General features: G+C 39.4%; 1 protein-coding gene across 5 annotated transcripts in view; it reads left to right on the top strand.

Annotated features, from left to right (window-relative positions):
* Window positions 1-15,411, top strand: part of LOC121880409 (excitatory amino acid transporter-like) — a 119,701-nt gene that overhangs the window by 53,899 nt on the left and 50,391 nt on the right. Inside the window, exon 1 of one of the 5 annotated variants that reach the window (XM_042387600.1) lies at window positions 4,722-4,845. The exons of the other annotated variants lie outside the window; for them this stretch is intronic. The gene's annotated coding sequence lies outside the window, so the exon portion shown is untranslated. Of the gene's footprint in view, window positions 1-4,721; window positions 4,846-15,411 lie in introns of those variants that run through there. 5 annotated transcript variants of the gene reach the window in all.

Below are 15,411 nucleotides of genomic sequence, written 5' to 3'. Positions count from 1 at the left end.
TGAGGGGTAAGGGAAGGGTTGACGACAGTAGTGAAGTATACATGGAATACATGACAACTCTCATTACTCCACCACCAACACCACCACCACCGGCCTGGCTCGCACATGCTCCCTTCACTTATGATGGCTGCTGCTGCTCCTCTCTCCCCTCCCCCTCCCGCCTCCCCTCTTCTCTCTCTCTCTCTCTCTCTCTCTCTCTCTCTCTCTCTCTCTCGTGTTTTTACTGCTGATTATGTAAAAATGTGTACATCCTTCAGTGTTTTGGTGTGTACGTGTACTGAATGTGTAAGTATTGGGAGTGTTGTCATGGGCTACATCTATGCATACTAATATTGGCACGTGTGCAAGTATGTGTACATGTGTACGTATAGATATTGTGTAAGTGTACGTTTTTTGTATTTGTAAATTACTTATCGCATGTATAAGTGAATGTTTTGTGTGTGTGTGTGTGTGTGTACTCATGAATGTTTTGTCTGTATATGCACAAATAAATGTGCGCGTACTGTTTTGGTATAATTACATACATACATACACACATACATTTATGTATGTGTACAGGTATTACATGTTATCATCTCGTGTACATCATTTCCTGTACACTGAACAGGCGTCTAAGAGTACCGGGACCAAGATTGACTCGCCAGCTACACACACACACACACATGTATATCCGGAACTAATCCATTATACCATTACACTTTGACATATATTAATGGTCCTGTATATCGAACTATAACCCCTTCATAATTCTGACCCATTCCCCAACCTCGCCTCCTTCTTTACAACCCCCGCATCTCAAACGACCACCCTTCACCTCTGACGACCCCCGCCACCTTAAACAACTTGGTGTAGTTGTCAAAGCCTCGTAAACCTATTTTCTGTATAAATAAAAATTTTTCTCACTTTTTATCATTGCATAATTATTGTTTTTGTATATCTCATTATACTCGTTACTTATTATTATTATTATTATTATTATTATTATTATTATTATTATTATTATTTTTATTATTATTATTATTATTATTATTATTATTATTATTATTATTATTATTATTAATACTATTATTATTATTGTTGTTATTTTTATTATTATTATTATTATTAATATTTTTATTATTATTATTATTATTATTATTATTATTTTTATTATTATTATTATTATTGTTATTATTATTATTATTATTATTATTATTATTATTATTATTTTTATTATTATTATTATTATTGTTATTATTATTATTATTATCATTATTATTATTATTATTATTATTATTATTATTATTATCATTATTATTATTATTATTATTAATAATATTATTATTATTATTATTATTAGTAGTAGTAGTAGTAGTAGTAGTATTATCGTTATTATTATTTTTATTATTATTATTATTATTATTAATATTATTATTATTATTATTATTATTATTATTATTATTATTATTATTTATTATTATTATCGTTATTATTATTATTATTATTATTATTATTATTATTATTTTTATTATTATCGTTATTATTATTATAATTATTATTATTATAATAATTATTATTATTATTATTATTATTATTATTATTATTATTATTATTGTCGTTGTTGTTATACCTGTATATCTATCATTACTTTAATTACATTAATCACCTACAGTGATCTATTTGCATATATATATATATATATATATATATATATATATATATATATATATATATATATATATATATATATATATATATATATATATATATATATATATATATATTATTTTTGTATATGATTATTTTTTTCGTAAATTGAATTTATAATCTTGTTTTTCATTAACATTTCATCATCATCATAATCATCACAGTATTATTTAGTATTATTCATGGCCTCATTAACTCTCAAGACCCGTGGGGACAAGGCTCCTCTGTGTTAGGTGACCCTTGAGTTTTTCACCTTTCTCCCTTAACGCCTCTCTGTTCTTTCTAAGTTACATGTGTTGTCCATCCACCTCTTCTGGGTCGTTACCACAAATCTTCCTTCCCTTCGTCTCTGTTATCATTTATTTATTTTTTTAGGTATACCTCAAGTAACACTGTACGTTACTGGTGGTATATTATGTGTCTAAGAATATTTTCCATAAATGCAACTAAAAGAGAAACAAAAAAGCCCTTATCAATGTTTATCTTAAACACACACACACACACACACACACACACACCTCATTATAATAAACAGGAATCATGGTTATCTGTGGATGTGATAACAACTATTCAAGAATACAACATCTGTTCAACCTTATCAGTGTTAATCTCAAACACACAGACACATATGAACCGGAGGTAAAGACGCCGGCGTGCTTTGTACAAAATAACGCTATTTTTAGTAGACTATCTCCACTGACCCCTTCACTACAGGGACGCCATTTATAAAATGTTATTTGTTTAACGCTAGATGATTTTATTCGGTTCAGAGGGACGCTGTACACAAGGGGTTAACTACAATATAAATCACCAAGGGAGGTAATGTATTTCCCTGTGGTACTCCTGACCGTTTACCTGTGACCCAGCCAACGCTCAGGCAATTCTTATCAGGGCCTTCGATGTTCTCTAGTCTGTTCTCTAAGTTTGTTTTCATGTTTTGTATCTTGAAACACAAATAGATTCTTAAGCAAGTCTAATAATGCAACAGATTTAGGATTATTGATATTAACACTTCTTTTGTGACTACGAGCGTAAAGTGAACATGAAGTAAACCGTGTCGCGATTATTTGTCAAGCGGAATTACCTCTTATTTTAATGTGCCTTAATCTCTTCACAGTGACGGACTCGTGTAATTTAAATACTTGGCAGAGAGTGACACATACCTATAGCCTTAGTTACTGAAGCCGCTTTTAAAATTGAATAACCTAATGACACATCTCTTGTTTACATATACTTTTGGTTTAACTTTTCGTAGCCAGAAGAAGGATGTGCCAACACTAGCCCCTCTCTGTGGTGTATTTCAGACACCTTTACAATCTAATGACAACCAAAGACCTATAACATCTTCTTTGTCTCGACAGTAACACAATAACAACCGTCCATAACTTCAGGTCCTGTTACTGGCAGATCTGTTTCATTTCATTCCTCTTGGGGAGGAGGGGGACATTACATCGATCCACTTCTTGTACTCCTCTCTTCCCTCATTTTCTTATGGAGTAATTCAATCTGATACCGTTTTCTTTCCTGTGAGATTGGTCATAATTCAAGGAGTAACGCAGACGGTGGTGCTTTAATACCTCAGGAGTTTGTTTATCATTTGTGAGACAGATATCGATTATCTGTACACGTTCTCTGTATTCAGGGTGTTGCTAAAAGGCACTAGTTAATAGGAGTGAATTATGGGGCTCGTTACCTCCCAGATGTTGTTATTATTATTATTATTATTATTATTATTATTATTATTATTATTATTATTATTATTATTGTTATTATTATTGTTATTATTATTATTATTTATACCACATCTCACAGTTGATTACGATAGCGGAGCACACATACACTCTCTCATATTTGTATGTAAGTTTATGTGACAAAAAGTACTTAAAAACATTGGGTCACTTTCGGTGAAACTTAACTTTCTAAAAATGGTTACAACTCAGAGGAAGTCAAGGTCATAACCACGCCACGTGTATGTGTGTGTGTGTGTGCGCGCGCGCACGTGTGTGTGTAAGTGTGTGTGAGTGCGCGCGCACGTGTGTGTGTGTGTGTGTGTGTGTGTGTACACGCAGGCGCACAGAGGTGAGCGTGGATGACCTCTGGCGTCAATACCAGGCAAAAGTTTTGAACAGGTGTGCTGATTCTACCTACCGGGGGGAGGGGGTGAAGGAGAGAGGATGATCAGTTGAGTGAGAGACTGAGAAGATGAATGAAGGAGAGGCAGTTAGTAATAGGAAGATAAATTGAGAGGAGATTATGGAAGAGTAGAGAGGAAAGGGCAGGAGAGTGAGAAGAATGGGGAAAGGAAGAATAGGTAAGATGAGATGAGAGAGAGAGAGGTTGTACGGAATGGGAGAGAGAGAGTCCGCCCTGCCATCACTGACAGAGGGTGTGCCGGTGTTCCCACGTGACAGGGAGGCTGGCGTGTACGTGAGGGAGGCTCGTGTACGTGAGGGAGGCGTGGTTGGCATGGCTCGTGTACGTGAGGGAGGCGTGGTTGGCATGGCTCGTGTACGTGAGGGAGGCGTGGTTGGCATGGCTCGTGTACGTGAGGGAGGCGTGGTTGCCGCTCTGATTCATGAAGGAGGCGTGGTGAAGGTATTGACGGGTAGTGGCGAGGGCGTGGGTGGTGGTGCAGGGATGGGCGCCAGTAATAGAGGAACGGGCGACTCAGGTAGAGAAGGCGTGGGTGGTGGTGGTTCTAGTAGAGGAAGAAGCATGGGTCGCGGTGGCCGGTGGTCGAGGCATGGGCAGTAGAGAGGAAGCATGGGTGGTAGTAGAGGAGGAAGCATGGGTGGCAGAAGAGGAGGTGGTGTGGGTGGTATGGTGGCAGTGGAGGAGGGGGAGAGGGAGGAGGATGTGTGGCCAGCCAACCCGAAGCTACGCAAGTTTCGCGAAAGAGATCGATATGATGACGCGGGCCGGAGGAGGGCGTGGAGAGGAGGGGAGTGGGCGGGGCGTGGGGAGGAGAATAAGGGGGGGAGAGACTTGGGGTGAGATGGGATGGGTTGGTTGTGGGGGGGTGGGGGGGGGGCGGCGGCGGGCAGGCTGGCCGACAACAGCGCGCCCCCCGAGTCAGTACGACAAGTAACTCAGGCAAGGCAGGTTCCCTAGTTCTGGATGATTCCTACAATAAGTTCCCGTTTCTTCTCCGCTATACTCGTGAGTACAGAATCTTTATCATCTGTGTGTTTCTCTGTTCCATCGTTTATTACTGTCTCCTTCTTCCACCTATTCCAACCCTTCGCAAACCAAAGTTGAAAAAAAATCAATTTATTCAGTTTATTATCCCTGTTTCACTTATTCCACCCTTTATCATCATTGCCTCTATATTCCCAATTACAAAACAAAATTCAAAAGAAAAATTAGCTTAAAATTATTCCAATGTATCTAATTTATATATATATATATATATATATATATATATATATATATATATATATATATATATATATATATATATATATATATTTCATTAGCCCAATAGCACGCGGACTTCTACATACGCACTCCCTTGAGAGACGTAGAGTGAGGGGCGACCTGATAGAGGTGTATAAGTGGAAGGCAGGGCTAAACAAAGGGGACATTACAAAGGTACTCAAACTACCAACCAGGAGCGAACTCGTAACAATGGTTTTAAATTAGACAAATTTAGATTTAGGCGTGAAATAGGTAAACACTGGTTTGGAAACAGAGTAGTGGATGAATGGAACAAGTTACCAAATATCATAATTAACTCGAATACGCTGAATTGCTTCAAACATAGGTTGGATGCTTATATGAGCAATAGGGGTTGGTGTGTAAACGGGACTGCCCAGTATGGGCCAATAGGCCCGCTGCAGTTTCCTCCATTCTTATGTTCTTATGTACTCGTTCCACGGTCACAGTCATGGGCTAGTGGGCCGTGGGTTCGAATCCTGGCGGGTTGAGGTGTTGATATATATATATATATATATATATATATATATATATATATATATATATATATATATATATATATATATATATATATATATATATATATATATATATATATATATATATAATTTTTTTTTTTTCTTTTTTTCTTTTTTTCTTTTTCTTTTATGTAACATTTATACAAACTGTTTCTCTCCTCCATCTGTTCATAACGACAAAAATAGCATGACAAAAAACAAAACTAATATTTCGTATGTGATAAATTCGTACAAGTGCTAAACAAACAGTAATTGATCTTGGTTGCATCGTAAGAGTGAATAATATTAAGAACACTATTCATCGCCTCAGAGGAAGATAACAAGGGTCTTTTATATACTCTTGATCCCAGATGTAAAGTTATTAATATATATATTTCTTTATTGTTAATTATTTATGATATTTTAGAGCCGACTGTGGCAAGGTTAGGTTGGGATGGGTTAGGTTAGGATGGGTTAGATTAGGAAGCAGTAATTTCCACCACTGATGTATAAAAGATCGTTCAGGCAGTGTGAAGGAAGATTTCGAACATCGTCTTCAGGTCACAAGTATAAAATATAATAATGTCTTGTTTTGTGGGAAATATAGCGAGAAATTAACAATGTTTAATGATTTGTTCCTTCTGTAGATTAAGTGACGTTTGCCTTCAGCTCATACAAGTCTCCTTTGGGAATGTTTTGAATTCCCTTCACATCACAAAAAAAATATATATATATATATATATATATATATATATATATATATATATATATATATATATATATATATATATATATATATATATATATATATATATATATATATATATATATATATTGGAATGTTTTTTTCTAAGAGATGTGAGTAAAATTCAGATGACGATTTTGGTATATTCTTAAAAGCATCTGTCTGTATATAGTGGATTATGTTTCTATATTTATTTTCTTTAGTAATATATTTAACGTGAATATTTAAAGTTCGTACAGATAAATGAGAAGTGGACAGAGCAGTAGAAGCCTGTACTTTTGGCAAGATATCACGAATGTCTTGACGTGAGGTACATTCAGACATGAGGGCATTTTCAAAGGACGCAATTCAAGGAGATGTTGTTTTGATTTTCTTGTATTTTTCAGCGATTTTCTTGTTTGTTTACTATAAGACCACGTGTGTGTGTGTGTGCGCGCGCCCCATGCCCTTGCGTCGTGTTGTGGTGAAATCATCGAGTTCTTTGGGGTGCTTTCAGAGTCTTGCGGTGTTGTAGTTGTGGAAGGGTCTTCAGGATTTTTGGAAGGAGGTATATTGAGGTGGAAGGTGGTAGTAGTAGTAGTAGTAGTAGGTAATAGTAGCAGAAGTAATCATAGGAGTAATAGTAAGGAAAGTAGCATCTAGTAGTGGTTGTGATGACAGAGGCTAAAGTTAAACCCACAGGAGGAAGAGGTGACATGGCCGCCATACCATCATGCGGCATGGTTGTAGTTTACTCTCTCTCTCTCTCGCGCACACACACACAGACAGACAGACACACACACACAGACAGACACACAGACAGACACACACACATACACAGACAGACACACACACACACACATACAGACACACACACACACAGACAGACACACACACACATACACACACACACACACACACACACAGACAGACAGACACACACAGACAGACACACAGACACACACACACACATAACAGACACACACACACACACACACATACAGACACACACACACACAGACAGACACACACACACATACAGACACACACACACACACAGACAGAGACACACACACACACAACTCTACTGACACCTCTTATCCCTGTTTCACTTGTCAGCTTGAGCTGTCCCCCCCGCAAGCCGTAAATGTGAATCTTATAACATTTTACTTATTAGTATTTAAACTTTTGATATTCACGGCAATTGCTCAGTCAGTCAGTCACTCACTCACTCACTCACTTACTTTCACACACACACACACACACACACACACACTCACACACACATGCTGGGTATAATTGGAAAATAACTATATAATTTCCATATAATTAAATTTCTAAACTTCAAAAGGTTCTGATTACAATGCAGATCACGTAATGAATAGTATAATTATTAATTTAGTCTAATAAAGCCAAGCCAAACTTAACGTAACCAAATTTAACCTAACCTAACCTGACCTAACCAAACATAATTAGACCAAACCTAACCTAGCCAAACCTAACCTAACCTAAATTTACGTAACATGATTCAGGTACATTTTGTTTATTACTGCAAAAGTAAACAACATCTTTAATTAAACGAGAGAAAATTTATTAACACATTTTAATTTTGTTGTCATTAATTTATTTCGTAAAATTAAAATAAAACGAAAATTTATTCATATTTATCAAGAACATCTGTGGGTGAGTCAGTGAGTCATTCAGTAAGTGAGTTAGTGAACAAGTCAGTGAAAGTCAAGAGTCAATCAGTGAGTCAGTAAAGCAAATACGTGAGAGTGAGTGAGCGAGAGGAAATCTCTGAGAGTTAGTGAGTGTGGGTGAGTCAGCGAAAGAGTCGGTGAGTCAGCGAAAGAGTGGGTGAGTCAGCTAAGTGTGTGAGTCAGTCAGTCAGGAGTGGTATTCATGGAACTAGCCGACCCATCCTAGACAATAACTCACTTTCCCCCGTCATATAAACAAAGGGGAAAAACGTCGAATTCATGGCAAGGTTCCCGAGGGGCGAGTTGGTTGCGTGAGCAGAGGTGATTGGCCAGTCTCTTGCAGCGGATTTTATGATTGGCCAGTCTCTGTTGAAACGGGTTTTATGATTGGTCAGTCTCTTGCAGCGGATTTTATGATTGGCCAGTCTTTTTTGAAGCGGGTTTTATGATTGGCCAGTCTTTGTTGAAGCGAGTTTTATGATTGGCCAGTCTCTTGCAGCAGACTTTCTGATTGGCCAGCCTGTGTTGCAGCGGGTTTTATGATTGGCCAGTCTTTGTTGAAGCGGGTTTTTGATTAGCCAGTCTGTGTTGCAACAGACTTTCTGATTGGTCAATCTGTGTTGCAGCGGGTTTTATGATTGGCCAGTCTCTTGCAGCAGACTTTATGATTGGTCAGTCTCTTGCAGCAGACTTTCTGATTGGCCAGTCTGTGTTGCAGCGGACATCTTGACTGACTAGATTTTGCTGCATAAAGCTCGCTGATTGGCCAGTTGTCTCTGTGTGTGTAAGACTATTATTGGCCAGTTTCAGGTGCTTTAGTGCTTCACAGTACATGATTGGCCAGATGTTAGTGTTTGAGATTACCTGATTGACCAATACGTGAGAATCCATGATGGGCCAGTTACTAATGCGTGAGTCTATGTGATTGGCTAGTTGGTTATGGGTGAGACTGTGATTAGCCAGCCTCTGTTACAGGATAATGTAATATATTTAGGTAAATTCTGATGCTTCAAGTTCTGTGATTGTCTGGTTCATGGTACAACAGGCTCTAGGATTAACCATACTTCAAGGGCTTCGGGCTTTGTGATTGGCTAGCTCATAGTACATCGAACTCTGTGATTGGTTGGTTCATAGTGCATTATGACTTGTGATTGGCTAACACCTGATGCATCAGGCTCTGTGATTAGGTTAATCCCGGTGTATCAGGCTCTGTGATGAGCTAATCGGATTGCATGCGAGGAGCCACCAGCGCTCCCAGGAGACTGGCCTTGGGCGATGACGTCACTATCTTGTTTCCATGGTTACCCCAGCAAGACGAACCTGAGCTTCCGGGAGAGAGGGGAGAGAGAGAGAGAGATCTAACAAACAACTTAACCACTTCTGATCACCACCTGCCATTGGTTAATTGCTTACCGTGCTCCGAAGTTGCTGATTGGCTAGTCCGTGATGATCCCTGGCTCCTATTGGTGGCTCTTTACGTTAAGTGTCGTTGAGTAGCTTGTGTCATGTAAAGTGCATCCTTGTAATTGGATTGGCTGCTGATGATTGCTTGTCTCTGATTGGTTCCTCGTTGTGTTTACAGACTGCTACTGCCTCAAGATTACGACATATTTTTCTGTGGATACGACACGAATTTTTTCCGGGTCATTGACAACCATGAAGCGTCTGGTACTGATGATACAGCGGCCCTTGGTGTCATATGTCTGTCTGAAGGCACCATAATTATCTCAATTAGTTTTAATTTTCATTATCTTCGTCGTGAAGGTCTTCTGGCCTTGGGGAATATTGAATACAAGTGACCCTATTTGACCCCTGGGGCTGGTCAGTCATCTTAGGAAGCGTCTTAATACATTTAACAGTATTCTCGGCTTTAATCGTCTGTTTTGTCGTGACAAGAGTCGCTGGTTCGTGACAGATTATGACTTCACATTTTCTGAATGCCTGCAATTTTATTAAGAAGGGCCAGCGTGCCAGGGACAGACCCGGGAGCAGAGTCAGGACCACAGAGACTCAGAAAGTAGTGTGGGGAGGTGTGTGTGTGTAATACAGTAACTAACTTTAAAACCTGATCAACATTATTGCAGTAATAAAGTCACATAAAAGCTGTAGTTGTGTACTGGTGGCTCAGGACAGCACGAGCCTCGACCCGGCATGTGTCAGGGAGGAGGCAGTGTTAGGGAGATACAGTACCCGGGGATAGTGTGGCCAGTGATCTCGTCAGGAACATAATAACACTGGTACTTCATTTTACCTTAATAAACGTAACTCATTCGTTGATTAACAAAGAAGTTTAAAACTTTATTTTGTTTATAAAGTAAGACGCATGTTTTATTACATTTAAAGACCAATTTCAGCCACTCCTAACTTGAATGTTGAATGAATTACGTACGAGGGATACTTTACTGGAGTAGAACTTAACACAGACAGTAAAACATTTTCACTCAAGTTTGTTCCTGTTATCCGCGTCTCTTACATAGTGAACACAAGTCACTTCTGTCGTATATTCTCTCTACTGAATAAACGTCATGTCACACCTGAGTTTGGTTCGCCTGGTGGGGGACAGACGAGGACCCACGTTGGTGACTCCCGCCGTAATGAGAGCGGCGGGGCGAGACACTTGGCGTGGCTGAGGGTTATTAATATTTATACTGGCAGTAATGGTGGTGCGTCGTCACGAACCTGTATGATTAACCTGACCGGAACACTGATAAAAGGTGAATCTGTTTACTGGGGCAAGAAGTAGACAGACAGGGAGACAGATACTCATAGACAGACATTTAACAGTCAAGATGAAAGCAGCCAGGTTAGACAGAGACAGATAAACAAGTACAGACAGTCAGATAAACCGACACGTAAACAGATAGACAAACAAACAGACAGAGAGACAAGAACGAAGGTCTATCAGCCGACAACAATGGGCCTTCGTTAAAAACCTACCTCCTATTTTTTACTCATTTGTCACGGTTGAATGGGTCTCTCCCACTGTAAACAAAAGACTTAAACCAAAACAAAACAAGAACAATGTAAATGGTCGATATTGTGAAATGATATATATATATATATATATATATATATATATATATATATATATATATATATATATATATATATATATATATATATATATATATATATATATATATATATACGTATATATATATATATATATATATATATATATATATATATATATATATATATATATATCTTGATAAAATCACACGGGAAAAGGGAAACAACGGAGCACCTTAGCTTTCGTCTTTATTCAAGACATCTTCAGAGGCAACTGGATTACATGGACAGAGAGAGGCTTAAATATACAGGGTGACCTTAAAAACATGAGGTTGGAAGTTAACAGTGTGTTTCTCTTGATATTAAACAAGGCTACACTGTTGTTTATTCAGAATCACGCTCAAATGTCAATCATAAAACACCCCTTGGCTAACCACAATATCATATATATATATATATATATATATATATATATATATATATATATATATATATATATATATATATATATATATATATATATATATATATATGCAAGTAAATCACTGTAGGTGCGCGTGATCTAGGTATTACACGAAAGCGCTTGGGAACTTCGTGTTTTCTTCTTTCCTTGTGGTTATCAGCATATATATATATATATATATGTATATATATATTACACTGTGTCATGTTTTGCTTTATTAAACGACTTTTGTAGGTTTACATTTTTAATAATTTTTAGTTTGTTATCCTCTTATGTGATATAGATCTTGTGGAGTACTGCAGATATTGTTAAATGTTCAGAAGTAAAGAGTCCACAGTCTCCCCTTGTTACTAGTCGCTAAAGAACACGGGATACTTGCTTTATTTATTTATTCATTAATTTATTTACTACATTCCTTATTGTATTGTATATTATTTTCAAAGACTTAGATATTTGAAGAGCTATTTTTAATGGGGGTTAATATATATATATTTTTTTATGTATATTTATAATTTAGAGTCTTGTGTTTATGGATAAGTTACATATTTTCATTACGTAATTTGTTATGTGAGTCACTTGTATTCTTAGTGGTTCATGTAAAGATAAAGAGTAGTTATTGTTGATAGGAGTCTTATTCAGTGTGTGGGGGGAAGGGGGGGGCTTCACGCTGGGTGGGTGTACTGTGTTTAGAGTGTTGCTGGTGGGTGAGTACTGTGTTTAGACTAGTGTTGCACTGTGTTTAGACTAGTGTTGCTGGGTGGGTGAGTACTGTGTTTAGACTAGTGTTGCTGGGTGGGTGAGTACTGTGTTTAGACTAGTGTTGCTTTGGTGGGTGAGTACTGTGTTTAGACTAGTGTTGCTAGGTGGGTGAGTATTGCCTTTACAGTGTTGCTAAGTGGGTGAGTACTGTTTCTAGAGTGTTGCTAGGTGGGCGAGTACTGCCTCTTATTGTGTTGCTAGGTGGGTGAGTACTGCGTCTAGTATGTTCCTAGGTGGGTGAGTATTGCCTCTAGAGCTAGTGTTGTTAGGTGGGTGATAACTGCGTCTAGTGTGTTGCTAGATGGGTGAGTATTGATTCTAGTCTAGTATTGCTAGGTGGGTGAGTACCGCCTCTAGGTGGTCAGTTATTAGATGACGGTTGCTAGGAGGGTGATGGTTAGGAGGGGATTGCTAGTAAACCGAGACAGTTGCAAGGGGGATGGTTGCTAGGAGGCGGTGGTTAGGAGGCGGTTGCTAGGAAACGGTTGCTAGGGGCGCAAACACAACCTCTCAACACGACTCGGTTCCTTAACAAGTAACACCTCCCCTCCCCCTCACCCCTCCTTCCCACCTCCACCCCTTCCCTCCCCTCCACCTTCCCACTTCCCTCCCTTCGATCTTTCCTTGTCCTTCCTTGCCCTCGACCTCCTCCTTCCCCACCCCCACCCCCCCACCCCAACCTCCTCCTTCCCCACCCCCATCCCCCCTTTCCCCAACCCTAACCCACGTTTCCCCAACCCTAACCCCCCCTTTCCCCACCCCTAGGGTAAGGTCTGTCGTCATAGGGTCGGGAATCGATCCAGGTAAGGTTGTCATGGTGATTAGCTATGCACCTGTTCCACTGTTTGAGTAATTATTCTTTTTCCTTTGTGTTGTTTGGTGTGTGTGTGTGTGTGTGTGGTGTGTGTGTGTGGTGTGTGTGTGTTTGAGAATAGTTGGAAGTAAGTTGTCTTGGAGATTTTATAGTTATGTAAGTAATATTGAAGACAAAAGTATTGATTAAAAACTACAAATTATGATACTAACAACAGCAATAATAACAGCACAACGGTTATTATTGTAACAAGGGCAATGATGTGGGAATAATAATAATAAAAATAATGATAATAATAATAATAATGACTAGACAGTGCATACGTGTGTGTTCACTTTGCCCGATAAGATATCACGGTGGCTGTCGTCAGGTTATGAGTTGTGGCTGTAAACTGCCGCCAGCCAACACCACTTACTGACTCTCGTTATGAAAACTTTGTGAAAGAATGAAAATTGAAAGTTGGTCCCATGAGCATAACTTCTCTTCAGGGAGGCAGCTTGGCCATCACTGCACTTGACCGCCTTCTCTTCCCAGACTGTAAAGTTAGCTGGTACCCTTGGGACAGGAGGAGAGCGCTGTTATCCACTCGGTTGTCGCACCCCGTTGAATAAAAATGACCGCCAAATGGTTAATTTCAATTGAATCACGGCCATTATCAGCTTATCCCCAGATCTTGGGGGACCAACAACCCCGCCGAGTTTCAAGAAATTCTATCCTCTTCGAGAGTTCACCCGAGGGACAGTCCGGGTGGCGCCCGCGATTCTGTGATGTTTCGGGAATGTGACTGGAATGTAACAATTACAAAAGCACCCGTTAATATAACAACAGTGAAAACAGTAATACCAAGAACAAGATCAACAACGAGATAAACGGTTTTATGATTGGTACCAAAACACTCGCCACGTCAACACCCTCACTAGAAACACAACCTGGTGTTCACACTACTACCAGCAATCAGAACACATCCTGTACACCAGATACTATGTTTCCTTTGTGACTTGTGTTATCATTAAGTTCATGTTATTGATAGTATTAGAATGACACACCAGGCCTTAAGAGCTAGCAGGTCACACCAGGCCTTAAGAGCGAACAGGTCACACCAGGCCTTAAGAGCGAACAGGTCACACCAGGCCTTAAGAGCTAGCAGGTCACATCAGGTCTTAAGAGCTAGCAGGTCACACCAGGTCTTAAGAGCTAGCAGGTCACACCAGGTCTTCAGAGCTAGCAGGTCACACCAGGCCTTAAGAGCTAGCAGGTCACACCAGGCCTTAAGAGCGAACAGGTCACACCAGACCTTAAGAGCTAGCAGGTCACATCAGGTCTTAAGAGCTAGCAGGTCACACCAGGCCTTAAGAGCTAGCAGGTCACATCACGCCTTAAGAGCTAGCAGGTCACACCAGGCCTTAAGAGCGAACAGGTCACACCAGGCCTTAAGAGCTAGCAGGTCACATCAGGTCTTAAGAGCAAACAGGTCACACCAGGCCTTAAGAGCTAACAGGTCACATCAGGTCTTAAGAGCTAGCAGGTCACACCACTTGGATATTGTGGGGGTAGCGGCAGAACACAAGTACTGTATATTTACAATAAATGAATAACAACGAATATAAGGTAAATGTGTATTTGCTAGTGAATTTGGCCACACTGAATTAAGCGACGGGAAAGCCTTTGGGAGCACACTACTACTACTTTGCTGTCACTCGGAATCGAGTATGACGATCATCCAGCTATGATACAATGATATGAGTTATTAGGGATGTCACCTAGGTTGGTGAGTTTTGAGGTGACTAATGAGACCGATACGGGACCCGCAGTGTCGTTCACATTCGTTGCACATGTGGAGGGCTCCATCTACTGTGGGAGGGGCGGTGGCAGCGTCTTTCCGGCGTTGGCGCTTGTCTACCTCGGTTTGTAGTCGGACTAACTCGAAAGCATCGACACCTCGTGCGATGCTCCTCCAAGCGTTACAACGTATTGTAATTGACTCACAGGTGAGGGGGTCGATTTGGCACTTTTTCAGGTTTGTCTTAAGACTATCCTTATACCTTTTCAATTGCCCGCCGGCGTTACGTTTACTATTCGCTAGGTGATTGTAAAGTAGCTGCTTTGGCAGTCTACTTTTTTCCATACGGGTAACATAGCCAGTCCAAAGTAGTTGTTCATGGATAATGGTAGCCTCGATGTTCCTACATTTGGTGTCAGCGAGAATACTGGCATGTGTTCTCTTATCTTCCCAGCAAACCCGGAGGATGGAATAGACTACGATGGTAAAAGTAGGTTAAGTTAGAGTGGCTCCCCAAAAGGGCTGCTCAGTAGCACACACA

Source organism: Homarus americanus, unplaced genomic scaffold, assembly GCF_018991925.1.
Source record: "Homarus americanus isolate GMGI-L3 unplaced genomic scaffold, GMGI_Hamer_2.0 scaffold50165, whole genome shotgun sequence".
NCBI lineage: Eukaryota > Metazoa > Arthropoda > Malacostraca > Decapoda > Nephropidae > Homarus > Homarus americanus.
Note: the sequence above shows the minus strand (reverse complement) of the source record. Positions and strands in the feature narration are given on the sequence as shown.